The following is an 11,293-nucleotide window of genomic DNA, read 5'->3' on the forward strand; positions in this document are numbered from 1 at the left end:
TATTTTACATTTTATCCTGATACTATTTTTCAGTATAGGATATGAAATATCTCGTATTTACTTGTCGGTAATCTCACTTTAACACCTTTGAATATTTTAGTTTTTAACACGCGGAATGACAGGTGAAATCGATTGCCGTAAGAACATATAGGAAAACTTTAAAAAGAAAATTCGTTGCGTTTGACGCATGCATCGATACACCAATGTGACGCTATATATCTTACGAAATTGTTCTTATGACATATTACGAAATATAAATTGCGAAATTACTTGAAAAAAGAAAAAATTGGAGACCGATGACGCGCGCGATATCGCGTAGCGTGGCGTCTAGTCGCACTTGAAAGAGTATCGGTGTATAAAAATATGTGTTCCCGCGTGATCTTAAAGCGCGCATTTAAGCGAAATACTTGGCATTAAAATGTTCCTTTCGGGTGCGCGCGCGGCAAGTGACTAATTTTAAACATATAGGGCGGTAAAAATACCCGGCCACTGGGCGAGGTAATAAAAACCACTGGCCCCTGCAACGTGTTCGAGATCGTATCGTTCGCCGCCGGTAAAATGCGACGAAATTGGGATATAACGATAACTTCGACACTCGCGTTGCGCTTTGCAGGCGGCAGGAAACTTCTGCTTTGCGCCCCGCGATTGTATCTGCGCATAATGCATTCCACGTGTACACGGAAACAAATGCGACGTTTTCGTCAAGCCCTTCCTTCCTCTTCGTCGCGCGTCACCTGCTTACGATTCCGCGCCGGTAATTCAATAATAAGCGAGGGACGAGCCCCCGCCCTTCTCGCTCTCGCTCCGATCGAACATTCTTTCCGCCCGCTCGCCGCTCCTCCCCTCTCCCCCCTCGTGTGTCAAACCCATCAATATTATATTCAGCCGCTTCGGCGTGCGCGAGCGCGTGAAGAAAATCGCATTAATTTTCGCTAATGGTTCAACTTTAACAATTTGCATGGGATTACAGAAATCCTTTGCTGATGGCGCTCGCCGCCGCCTATGCAAATAAATACTTTCCACCGGCGGCTGGCAAGCCGGCCGCCGATACGAGACGCTGATCGAATTTCCTTTCGATATTAGGGCAACTTACTTCGAACTGCCACGTAGGCAGAGGGACCGCGCGACTGAAGATTACAAATGGATACGCGGGCTCAGCGCTTAGACGTACCGCGTACGGAGAAAAATCATTTAGAGGGCGACAGCGGAGCCTCGTGCTCTGTCATGGCAAATAAATGAATATACAGGCTGTTTCTTAAATACCGTCCAATATTTTCGAAGTTGATTCTCGAGATCACTTTATAAGGAAAAGTTCACGTGAACGTATTGTTCGTAAGAAAATCGTCTCCTTAAATGTTGGACAGTATTTATGAAATATTCCTTACTAGGTGTGTGGGTTAAATTGGGCGCTTTTAGTTTTACTCATTTCTATATATATATATATAAGCATTTAAAATATAAATATTTTCCCGGTCAATTAATTGATTTTAAAGAACTGTCTCATCTATGTTTATAAAAATATAATTGAAAAAAATTAGTTTTTAATTGCTGGAAAAAACGAGAAAAAAATCGTTTTTTTTTCAGTGAAAAAGTGGTTTTTTGCGAAAAACTGTTTTCTTGCTACTTAAGTGACATATTGGATCATTATTTATTTTATTCCATCATTTTTGTACATTATATGACGGGAGAAGCGATCTGTAATAATTTTTGCATATTGGTGCATTAATGGAAAATGCAACGAAATTTTATTTAAGGTTTCTCTGTTTCTCTTTCAATAATCGATTTCACTTGTGCGAAAGTGATTTGAAGAGTAACTTGGTTTAATATTAAGAGCAACAGTTTTTCATAGGATACATTTTTTCGCATAATCCTCTCGAAGTTCAACGCGCTTCCCCCAACTGACTTTCCCCAAGAACTTGCTCCTCCCGATTTTAATCCGTTTCGATCCGTCGCAATCTCATTTAACGGACGCACAGTTTCAAACAACAGAGGATGCTCGAAAATCTATCGACGACTTTATCGATTTGAAACTGCCGAGTTTCTATTATATGCGATGGAATTCTGCGGCTACCGGACAGTGTGATGTCATCAGTTGTAAACGGAGATTATTTCGATAATTAAAATTACATACCACTCTCACGGAAAAAATAAATCTGGAATTTTTCGCGACGAGAACACCGAATTAATTTACACACCTGATATTTATTCGTTACGACAGCGTAAAGTTCGCCGCTCTTCCGAATTCCGATTTTTCCCCGTGCAGGCTGTCTCTCGCATTAAGCGCGGAAAATTCAATCGCCAGGCGATAAATTAGCGGCAGAAGCGGTCGCGATCAATTAAGGACTCTCGGCGAGAGCGGTGCGATCGTCCTCGATAGAATCGACTCGGGAGAAATTTCTCCGAAGGCGAACATGCGTTCTCGTGTGCGTACGCGCGCCCCGTGCGATTCCGCGCGCCCGTGGCGGGCGGATCGAGTGGCCGGGCCTTTGCGGAGCACAGGTCCGCCTGTCAACAGAGGTCACTTCGGACACTATGCCACTTCACGCTACAACGTATCGTCCGTCAATGTTTGCCAATTAGTTCTCCGCCGTGGGAGATCGTTCGCCTCGTGTGAATTACGCTATTACCGCGGCGCCCGTTCGTGCTCCGCGCGGAACACGGACGCGCGTACCTGAGAATTTATAGCTGCCGCGTCGGCGGGGGGGAAGGGGAATGGAAAATATCGGAAAATATCCTGTGAACGAAATCCGCGCGTCGAGCGGAGAGCAGCCGCGTACGTTCAACGACCCAGTCGAGCCAATACGCTCATTATCGGTTATTAAGCATATATTAAAAGCCCGGCACTTGATATTGTAATTATCCCGGTTATAAATTGGTTGTCACTTTTTTCTCGCTTAAGGTCGCGCATGATGAATACGTAGATCCTCGGGGGTCCCGTTACACCTTTACCCTTATACATCGACTCCCCCACCTCTCCTCGCCCGCACCTCTGCTCATCTCGCGCGGCATACATTAGCCTCTGTGAGAGAAAAAGAGAGAGAGAGAGAGAGAGAATGAGCGACGAACCTCTCGATCTTGCAGCATGCAAAAGCGCAGCGCCCTTCTCGCATGTGAAGTTTCAGCGAAAGAAGAAAATCAGGATTTTTCCTTTTACGTGCAAAATAATTTTATATGAATTAATGAACTTTATATATAGTTTGACATGTAATGTTCTATTCCTTATTATCACGTAGTCAGTAAAAGTGTGCGATATATTGGGTCGATGCAAAAGTTCATTCCGTTTTCCAATCGGCTCTTCGTTCAGAAATCCTAGAATTTCTATGAGCGCGGGATCACTCAGCTACTGAAGATATTGCAGGCCATCGAACGAGACTGCACATATTTGACTGACTGCATTTTGAGACGAATAAATGTATTTTGATTAAAAAGCGGGACGAATTTCTGCATCAACCTAATATTTACTTTGACGCTAATTAACTTTGACCTAAGGATAGTTTACGTCTACTTAAGTGACTTATAAGCTAATAAATATTTATTTTTACGACACTAATCGACTTTTCTCTGAAATTTTTCGTTCTACGTACCGAATTTTAATGCTAATTTCAACTATATATGTTTACGGTGAAACAACGAAAACGGAAGTTTAAAACATCACTAAAGTCAAAGTAGAAGTGAATTATATCCTCAGAATTGAAATTGAATCCATTTTGCTATTTTAGCTCTCGTTGTGTCGCAAAAGTAAAAACTTAACGTAGGGCGAAAATTTCGACTCGGAAATGCGGCTCTGTGAATTCAGCGTGGAACATTCGCGCTGACCGCGCGTCGTACGCCGGGGAAATCGCGCGCACCTTCGGATCCCGCAACACCGGAGGTGCGGGAATCGCGTTGCCGTTTGTTGCTTGCGGAAGATTAATAGTTTTCCGTCGCTTCGGGAATGCGCCTTATTTTCGTGCGCGCGGTCACCTTTAATCGAGCGTATCCGCGCTCGCGCGGGTATAAGCCGTATCCATGTAGGCACATATCCACGACCGGCGGTCCGCCGGTCAATCCCAACACGCGGAACATTGTGCTCAGTCCTGCAACGCGCGTCGGGTCCAACTTTCGAGCCGCCTTTTTCTTCTCTCCCTCGCGAACTACTCCGGGTTCGCTCTGACGGCGACTTAACGGCAAACCGTTATGATAAGCTTTAATGCACGCCTGTCCGTTCGTCTCGTACGTGTACAACCAACCCGATCCGTGACGTAACAATAAAACATTGTTAACGCTGATTGCCCTGCGGTCGCTATACCGTTCACCCGCTGGAATTTCATGTTGCCGTGTCGGGAGAAAGAGGGAGAGAGAGAGAGAGGAGGAGAAAAGGGGAGAGGGGGAAAGAGAGGGGGGGGGAGAAAGAGGGAGATCGCGCGCGCGCGCACACGCGTGGAAAGCCGACGATGATGACGATAATGATGATGATGACGCCGATCTTGGCGGAATGGAGTCTGCACGCGCGCGAGCACATGTGCTAGAACCCGGTATCTGAAAGATACTCGCGTCAGGCGCGTGTTCGCGCGGGGGCAACCTCGAAGGAATTCCATTACCCGAACAGCACGAGTTATATAAATGAGTGAGTTCGGGAACTCCGGTGAACGGGGGTCCGCGGATTTCACACCGGGCACGCGGAGCGTCTCACGTGCGGCTGTTAAAAATCCGAGTAGACGTTGCTAACGGTTCAACTTCTGTTCCGAGCTCTCCTCGGTTTCTCCGAGCGGTCGTTACACCGAGTTGAGATTTTGGTTCTGCGGTGAAATCCGGAAAAGGAACCTTCGATTCTGCAATGCGGTAGCAGCTGGGGAAGTAAAATAGGTTCAGTTTTAATGATGTAATTCTTACTTTGGCTGTAGAGGTAAGTAAAAAAGATTCGTTCTCGCTGTTTTAACGTCGAAGTGGGTCGTTTCAAGGTGAATATTAAAATGAAATCTGTTGAATTAAAGATTCGAGAGAGAAGTTAACGAGTGTAGCATCGTCGAAGTAGGCTTTTACCAGTCTGTAGGCCATCTGAGTAGGCGCAAACTGTCCTTAAGAGCGTCAACGTTTCGACTAGGGATCGGTCGCGATCCACGGCGAGTTATTCTCTCGGTATTATTAATGAATTCGTAATTCGCGAGGCGACGTCCCCCTCCGAGCGCGTATTCCGCGTTCGCGAGCGAGCGCGCGGAACACCGGAATGCGTTCTCGTAATCCAGTTTAAATCGACAGAGCGAACCAGTTCTCCCCGAATTACACGGTCGGATCTCTCTCTCTCTCTCTCTCTCGTTGCGCACCACAAATCTGTCGGCGCATCTTCGCGGTCGCGCGTAAATATCGAATTCTCTGAAAAGGTAAGCGCGCACCCCGCGATTTATTTCACTCGTGTACTCGGCCAAGTCGTCATTATCAGAACCGTCATTGGCCACCGTATGATTCCGTGAAACCATTTGTGTACCAGCCGACAATACACAGCCGGCGCATCTCCCATATAACAAGGCTGCTCCGCACGCGGGGAACGATACCTCGCTGCCGCCGCCGGATATAATCGTTATGGCCGATCTGACGTGTCTTCATCGGATCTTCCCCGATTGCGATTCCTCGGAAACGATTACGCGCCTTCGGACCACGAACCGAGGATAGGTCCCGACGTGCCTCTGTCTCTTCGCATATAACGGCTATAGACCGGCGGATATTTGTCGCCCTGGCCTCTTCGAACCCCGAAACGCGCCTCGTTCGAGACGGCAGACTTGTTCACGATCGCCGGAACGTTCGTGATCCTCCCACGATTTCTGTCACCCGAATCGAAATCTTGATTCTACTTTGACGCATTCGAAGGTGGTTTATTTTCATTCAAACGTTTTACAGACTAACAGAAAGACCGCCTACTTTGGCGATACTGACGTTTAGTCACTTCTCTCTTCAATCTTTAATTCTGCAGACTTAATTTTAATTATATGTCGGATAATCTTTCTTTCTCCCTCTTTCTAATTTGGCATTATAACGAAAATGGAAGGTTTAAGACATCATCGGGATCAGAGAGTAAATTATATTATTAGATTTGAAATTTTGTATCTATTTTCCTATCCTGGCTCCTATTGTAGAATTGAAGATTTAATTCGGGGTCAAAATCTTGACTCTGGAATCGGATTCGAATCCTTCTTTATTCGGATTTTTTATGCTATTTTGACGCTCTTATAAGGATAGCCTTAGGCTTATTTGCTCCATATACTAATATAAACATACTTTGGCGATACTGACACTTGTTACTTTCTCTTTTGAATCTTTCATTCTGCAGATTTAATTTTCTTTCTACCACAAACGATCTATTTTTACGCTAAAACAGCAAAAACGGAAACTTCAGGCGTCGTCAGAGTCAGTAGGAGCGAATCATATTAGAATTAAAATTGTGTGAACCTTGCTTCGCTATCCTAACTCCTATTATGCCGTAGGATCGAAGGAAAAAATGTTAGAAAAAAAACTTTAACTTACGACCAAAATTTCTCTCGATTCGGGTGAAATGTTACTCTCGAAGATGGACGCGGAATTTCACGCGGAAATTCGTCGCAGCGGTCGCTCGGTCGGCGATTGTCGAATTCACACGCTGTCCTGTCTGTACGGGACATACATCACGCGCGTATCCTCGCGAACAGGAGCACGCGATACGCCCGTTCGTATTCTTCGTGCATGCGATTCGCGTAACGTCCGGTGGCGTCGCCCGATCGAGAAGGATCGAAAATGAGATGGGAGAATCGAAATCGCAGACGCAGAGGCGAGAGAGAGAGAGAGAGAGAGAAGCGAAGGACGGGAGGGAGAAATAGAAGGAAGGAAGGGTGAGAAAGTGCGCAGAGGAGCAACATGCTAGAGGGAAAGGCCGACACAGCGAGGGTGAAGCAGGGAGGACAGTGGTGCGAGGGCTAAGGAGAGGGCAACAAAACGTACGGAACACGGCTGGGACGCAAAACGAGGACCGAGATAAGCCGTGCCTCCATCAGGCTGCTATTTCTCCCGTGACAATAAAAATTATAGGCTATCTGGACTGGAAAACAACAGGTCGAGCGGGCTGCCTCCGGATCGTGGTTTGCATTCATTAAGGCTCGACACGCAAGCAGTGGCGGCTCCGAGATGCTCTCCCCCTTCCTCTTCCCTCTCTCTCTCTCTCTCTCTCTCGCTCTTTCTTCCTCTCCCTTCGTCCTATCCGCCCGTTCGCGCTCTCCACCTCCTTGTCGTGCTACTCTCCGCCGTCTCCGTTCCTCCTTCATCCCCCGTCGTTACGTTCTCGGGGCCGAGTACCCCATTCGACGCCCCTGAGGGACCCCTCCCGCTCTTTCGCCCTACGGTGCCCCCTCGCAACATCTTCGCGGCCAGTTGCCTGCCTGCTCGCCTGCCTCGAGACTCTCTTTCAACCTCAGGTCCCAGCTTGCATCGAACCGCTACAACCGGCCGTCCATTACCACTTTACATATTACACATTATAAATTACCAACCTTACTCTCTCGGTCGCTCACTCACCCCCTCCTCCCCTTCCCTCCCCATGTGTCGCCCCCGAGACCTGTGACGCTCCTCTCCGGCGTCTTCGGTCGCTCTCGAAATCGGCAGACTCGTCTAATAAGAGATTCGTTTCTCGATATCATGTCGGCTGGTTGCGAGGGAATTTCGCGAAGATAATTGTCGCGTTTTCCCTGTTACACTGAGAACATAATTTTTATTACTCGTGAGAGCCTTAGCCGAATTAATGACTTTTAATTTTCAGACAATGTTTTATTAATCCTTAAATCTTTGTCTATCTTGGTCAAAGTATATTATTGTTTTGCTTGCTTATTTCATTTATTCTTTATGTATACGTTGTATTTTATATATTTATTTTATTTTATTTATTACTTTTTTTATTGTATAGCGGTTTTTATCAGTCACAAACAGAACGGCTTTTTAACATAAGACTCCAAACATAAAACAGTCGTCGTGCGTTACTTCAAACTAAGACAGGCATAGGACATTGTCTTGAGCCGGATTAGTCAATCATTCTGCTAGGGTTCTAACTGTAATCGCATAAGTAAGAAAATTCAGGTCAAATAGTCAGGTGAATCAGTTTTCCAGTAAGCGTTGCTGGTAAAAAGTTTGGTGTAAAATTTAACGCATTTCATACGTCCCAAACGGTATGCATGAATTTTTGTATTAATTTAACACAAGTAAAAATATATTGAAAAGCAACACAAGCATTATATAAAAACTTAATACAAAATTGATACTCATAGTATATTAATCGAAGTATGAAATATGTTATTTTAACATTTACATTTGTTAAATATCGACTCAACACGAAATATGATATGAAATGATATGAGATAACGTAAGCACAATATGTTAACGTAACTCGGTATATTGCTCTAATATATCGTGTTCATATTACCTCAATATTTTGTTTTAACATACTTCGATTAACGTACTATGGATATTAATTTTGCGTATAAAAACTTAACCCAAAAATTGTATCAAGTCACCCTCAATACAAGTATAAAATCTTTCTTGCTGTGTACGGTGCCGATGACGATAACCTTGCACGTATATCGCTGCCGCTATTTTCCGCGTTGGAGCCGGGAGAAGACACAATTGAGGCCGCGAAAATGACTGTAATTTTATCGGGGATTTCTCCCGGCGCGAAAATTCGAGCCGACCGAGATTATGACAGTATCGACGACAACGAGGTAATTCCGGCGTCGCACTTTTTCGGAACACTGCCCTCGTTATCGTCTCTTCCGCGCGGACAGGCCGGGGCTATTCGACGGCGAATAAGCCGGACTTTGTAACCGCGCGGACAAGCTGCAATTTGAAGCGGCGGTCCTTTACGGACGTGTGCGTGCGTACATGTGTCCGTGTGTACCACGCGCACCGGTTAAATATTTCTTTGGGCAATGGAAATCTATTAAGAAAATAACTGCCTATTACCTGGTACAGCCACTGGCGGGGATACCGGTGGGTAATGTGTACGTGTGCACGTGCACTTTAATAAATCAATATGTTTGCCGAGTCAGAGGTCGGCGGCCATCGGGTCGCTCCAAGACGGCGGGACCGACCGGCGCACTGATTGCATTACAAATCTCCGCAGGTGTGAGCAACCGTTAATTTAGCGATTAACCGTCGCTTTTTTTCAACCGCCGCGATAGATCTGCGCCGCGCGCGCGATCCGACATTTCGAAGATTTATTAACGCGCGGGAGGAGGGAGGGGAAGGAACGAGCAAACGAGCGGAGTCGCGCGATAAAACGGTGGATACATTTTTCTTTTGTTTTTGTGTGTGCGTTTTTTCCTCACCGGCGGAAGGGGGAGAGGGGGGAGGGGGAGATCGACGGGGGTATAAAGAGACCGATCTTTTGAAACGGTGAACACGCATCGACGGATATTTAAGGCAATCGACAGTGATGGTCGCGACAGTGGGGACCATTACCACTTTGCATATAACATGTTTTAAATTAACCGCTCCCGGCGCCTTCCTTTCGCGTGAAAAGGCGCACAAAGTCAGTGGACTCGTCAAAGCCTCGAAGGGCGGCCACTCGTTACATTGCGTGACACACTGCGCGCCAAGCCCCCTTTCGTCCTCGCGTGTACATATTTGAGACTTTGTAATATGGTAGCCGGAGATAGGCAAATTATATGGATCCGCGAGAAAGATATTAAACGCGGGTGTGCGCGCGCGCGCTCCCGAAATTATCTCATAAAAATTAATAAACCGCACCGGTGTATTCTCTTGGGCGGTAAAGTAATATTGTTTCATTACGCACGTAATTGCACGATCATTATTCCGACCGTGGCCGAAAACCCACGTGCGCGGTCGCGCTGCACTTCGTCCCCTGAATTTCTTCGCTCTGTGATAGGTAAGCGCACGGAGTAAACGAATTTTGTTAGAACAGCGAACGTTTGTCAACATAGTGACAGCGAAAAGAAATGTGTTCAGACAGCGAAACATTTGTTTGGACAGCAGGAAGATTTGTTAAGAGTATTCATCGCTACTTGTTGGATATATGGATAATTGATGCTCTTAATAAATCTCTCTCCTGTCCAAACATGTGTTTCGCTGTTTGAACAAATTCTTTTTTCCTGTCACTATGCTGACAAACATTTGCTGTTCTAGGAAAAATTTCTCTCCTCTGTGTGTATGTATTTACACGGGAGAACAATTTCGTCGGTGCAACTGTGAATATTCCGTAGCTCGTAGACCAGACGAGAGTGGGAAAAATAATTTGCCGGCGCAATAAATCTTATGCCGTTGCGGCAGAACGACTTCTTAAGAGTACTGATCGCCGTTCGTTGGATTATTTCGCTGGTTTTACAAATTATTTCGCTATGAGAACAAATTAATAAGTGTTGGGAAACATTATTTTGTTCTAACAGCGAATTAACGTAGAACCAAGAACAAATTCACTTGGAAAATTATCTTCTATCCTCTTCCGTTTCCATTTAGGCGTCGGAGAACCGGACTTTGATTCTCGCATCCGGAACATTTGTTTGTTCATATCCAAACAAAAATTTTGCTTGAGTCAACTAAATGGGCTTCTCAGTGCACTGTAAAAAAGATTTTCTTCAAATCCAATAAATTTCACCATTGGCATGCTCCAAAGAAACTAATGTTTCGATATTCGTAACGGTCGCCAGACTTTTCAACGAATATGTATCTTTATCTTAACTGAAAAATTTGTTTGAAACGAAAGGTAATTTTCTCATAAGCAAATTATTCGCTTCAATTTACACATTTATTGTAACCAAATAATATTTCATTCAATTAAAAGATATTATTTCAAATAATACCGTTCTTCCCGTTAAATAATCGAGGTTTCTCGAATGAAACGGTAAGATCTTTACTCAAACAAATAATATTTCGCGTACGTTTTATCATGTTGACGTTGTTTCTATGAAACAAATTTCACAGTCAGATAAACAGAAACGCTGAATCTAGAGAAACCTTTTTCCCCGTGCGTGCACCAACGAGAATCGTTCCTGCCGCGCGGTTCGCCGTCGAATTATCCCAACTGCAAATCGCAGACGTGTTTGTTTCTCTCCTGACGTCCAGGCTTTTCCATTATACGGCGCGGGGAAAGCAAATACGATGGCGGAAGCGCACAATGTCGCGGGTCCGGCGGGCGCGCGCGTATTTATGGAAGCCGCGAGATAACATCGAGGGAGGCATAAGCGCGCGCGCGCGCGCGCATCGAATAACCGCACACGATCCGAATAAGCAACGAGTCCTTCTCGGTCCTTGCCACCCGCGACCGACACCGGAGGGGCGGGGGGGG

This window comes from Dinoponera quadriceps, unplaced genomic scaffold, assembly GCF_001313825.1.
Source record: "Dinoponera quadriceps isolate SergipeBrazil2010 unplaced genomic scaffold, ASM131382v1 scaffold120, whole genome shotgun sequence".
In the NCBI taxonomy this organism is placed as follows: Eukaryota; Metazoa; Arthropoda; class Insecta; order Hymenoptera; family Formicidae; genus Dinoponera; species Dinoponera quadriceps.